We start from the raw sequence: 3,530 nt of genomic DNA, 5'->3' as shown, positions 1-3,530 counted from the left end.
ACTTTGTAAAGGTGAGTGACAGGAAACAAGTTTGTGAAAAGCTAGCATCAGTTTGTGAAGGGCTTGTGTGAATGAGAAGGGAAGGACTGCAGATGTCACAGTGTGCCCTGCCCTCCTTTTCACCATTAAAACCCAAATTCTTGCCTTTCTCAGGGACCTTAGCAAATCACTTGATCTCAGCTGTGGGCTTCAGTTTCCATGGGAGGGAGGAGAGGAGATACATGGAGATATCTCCCAAATCAGCCAAAGAAGACTAATTGATTGAGCTAGTCATGGATCAGTCCTGGCTTCAAATCCCAACACATCCTGATTTTGTAATTTGGGTCAAGTGGCTTAACCCCCTCGGTGCTCTAGGCACTTCTAAGACAGTCAGGTGCAGGGCTGGTGTCCTCTTTGTGAGCAGAGGGAGTGCCCTATACCAATGAAATCATAGGTCCTCTCCCTATCCTTATGGGCATAAAATTTTAGAAAGGGAAGAAAAGAAATGACCTCCCCCCATCCTTCTCCTCCCTTCCCCATTAAAGTCCTGACCCTGAGCTGCCAGAAGTGACCTTTGTAGTTCCTATTTTAACAGTTGAATTATTAACAAAAAATGAGGCAACTGGGTAATTAATCCTAAAGAATATTTATTGGCTACATTTAGGGAATTTAATTCTACCTAGGGGCAGCTAGATGATGCTGTGGATAGAGTGCTGGGCCTGGAGTCAGGAAGACCCCAGTTCAAATCTGGCCTTAGACACTTACTAGCTGTGTGACCCTGGGCAAGTCACTTCATCTCTGCTTGCCTCAGTTTCTTCATCTGTAAAATGGTGACAACAATAGCACCTATCTCCTAGGGTTGTGAAGATCAAAGACAATAACTGTAAAAGGCCTGGCACATAGTAAGCATTGTATAATAATAACTATTATGATGATTATAATGATAATTTTTCTCCTAATTAAAAAGGCCTCAGCTTTTAGATCTGATGAGAAAGAGAAATACATCAGAGACAGAACCTTTCTGGAAATCCAGGGAAGCAAGAGCAGTGAGCAGCAGCTCCTCGAGCTTCCTGGGACAGGGACTGGCTTATCCCACCTGGTGCAGTTTTTTTCATTGGATAGATAGAGATCCTGGAATATCACTTTCCCTTCCTGCTGCTGTTCAATTCTCTCTCTTTTTTTGGGTGGGGGGTTAGGCATTGGGGTTAAGTGACTTGCCCAGGGTCACATAGCTAGTAAGTGTTATGTGTCTGAGGCCAAATTTGAACTCAGGTTCTCCTGAATCCAGGGCGGGTGCTCTATTCACTGTGCCACCGAGCTGCCCCTGCTGTTCAATTCTAATTGCCCAGCAAGAGGAATAGGGGTAGGGATGGCAAGGGAGTAAGAAAGCAGATCAAGCTGCCTGGAGTTCCTCCTTCCTCCCTCCCTTCCTTCCTTCCTCTCCTTTCCTTCTTTCCTCCTTCCTTCCTTCCCTCCCTCCTCTTCTTTCCTTCCTCCCTTCCTTCTTCTCTCCTTTCCTTTCTTTCTTCCTTCTTCTTTCCTTCATTTTCCCCAAAGGAAAGCAAGGGCACCGGGCCTGAAGAAGGAGTTCTAGGTTAGAGTCATGCCTCTGCCATTTACTAACTTTGTGACTTTTGACAAGTCACCTCCCCCCTCTTAACCCATGCTCTTCATAGGATCAATCAATCAACAAGCATTTATTAGGCACTTACTGTGGACACAGAGGGGCAGGTGCCCTGCTGGGTTGCATGAGATAAAAATAAAAAATGAACCTCTGCTCTCAAGGATCTTACATTCTCTTAGGATCCTAGATCTACAGAAGACGGGATCTCTGAGATAATCTTTTAGTCCAATCCTGCTATTTAACAGATAAGGAAATCAAGAGCTGTAATCCGCAGACCAGGCACTTCCCTCCCCCTCCCCCTCCCCCACTCCCCAGTCTGTTTCCTGATCTGTCAAAAGAGAGGGCTGAACTAGATTCTCTGAAGTTTCTTCAAAGACCACTTGGAAATTCAGGGAGGGGCAAAAGGAGCGGTTGAAGTGAGCGAGGGTAAAAACACAAAATTTCCAGGCAGGGCTGAGCAAAGACCCCAGGCAGCGGGAGCTTCCCTTCCCTTCCCTTGTCAAGATGAGGCTTAAGGTCAACAATCCAAAAGGAAATTAGGGCAATGATCCTTTCATGGGAGAGCTTCCCCGGAACAGAACAGAAGTCATAAATTTTCTATGGGGCTCAGCTTGGCTCTTCTCAGAGTTAAATCCCGACCAAGAAATGCCTGCGAACCCAAAGGCCCTTCTGATGCCTGGTTTTCTGCATTTCTGTCTAAGGGCTGATCAGAATAGTCTTGAATCTTTCACTTCATTCTATAATTTTTATTTTTAGGGAACCCAAATGCCCTTCCCCTGATGCCTGGCTTTCTGCATTTCAGTCTAGGGTCAGAATAGTCTTGGATCTTTTTTTTTTTTAGATTCCGCGGCTTAGAAGGGCATGTTGAGGCAAGTAAAACATAATCTGAGAGCTAGAAGGAGCCTTAGAGCAGAGGTGCCTACCTAACCTTCTTGTTTCACGGACGCTTTTGGCAGCCTGCTGAAGCCTTACTTTCTCAGAAGTTTTCATTGAAGGAAATGCTAAATTTCAGGTAGAGATTAATGAAAACGAGAATGTACCCTCCCATACAACGTGAAAATTTCCTGCTGAAATTGGGGGTGGGGACCCCAGGTTAAGAACCCCTGCGTTAGAGGTTACCTAGTTTGCTTAACGGGAGGAAACTGAGGTCCAGAGAGGCCCATGAGTCACCTAGATTCAACAGTGACTGTAGTGGCAGAGCCTCAGTCCTCTCTCCGACTTCGACTCCAGGGCCCTGGTTCCGTTCCAAGACTGGAGTGGGAACCACTAGACCAGGGTCCCATCCTTCTGCTGCTGTGCCTCAGTTTCCCTGCCTGTGACTGTCTCCCTTCTCCATTCTGAGACGTCTCTATTACGGAAAATGCAAAAATGCACGACTGTGGTGAGAATCCCTTCCCCTCGTGCCCTAGGCCTAAAGGCTAGGGTGGGATTGGACAGGGATAGAGGACGTGACAGAGAAGACAAGGCGAAGCTTGGGGACAGCCTGCTGGGAGAGGAGAGCGCATGCGCTCTCCGCACGGGGCTGGAAGGGGGGGCCCTCGAATCTGTCATTCCTCCCATCTCTTTCCGAGAGAGGAGGGACAGAAAGGGAGAAATGCGCACAAGGAGAACAACACTAAGGGGGAGGGTCCCCTTTTCCCTCCTCCAATTCCAGCAATTCCAAAGGAGGGGGGTAGGGGGAGATGGAAGGGTTGAATTCAGGGGGGCGAGGAGGAAAGGGAGAAGGAAATGAGAGGAGGGGACAGAGGAAAGGGGAAAGAAGAGTGAAGAATGAAGGGAGAGAAGGGGGAAAGTGAGGTGACAGGGAATGGAAGAAGCCGGGAATGAGAAGGGGAGGGAGGAGAGGAGAAAGAATGAGAAAGAGAGGGAAGAGTAGGGGAAAAGAGGAGAAAGGGAATGAGAAGGGGAGGGACAAAGAGAGGAGAGG

The sequence above is a fragment of the Vombatus ursinus genome, unplaced genomic scaffold, assembly GCF_900497805.2.
Source record: "Vombatus ursinus unplaced genomic scaffold, bare-nosed wombat genome assembly UNPS02014859.1, whole genome shotgun sequence".
Classification (NCBI taxonomy): domain Eukaryota; kingdom Metazoa; phylum Chordata; class Mammalia; order Diprotodontia; family Vombatidae; genus Vombatus; species Vombatus ursinus.
This window is presented reverse-complemented; position numbering follows the sequence as displayed.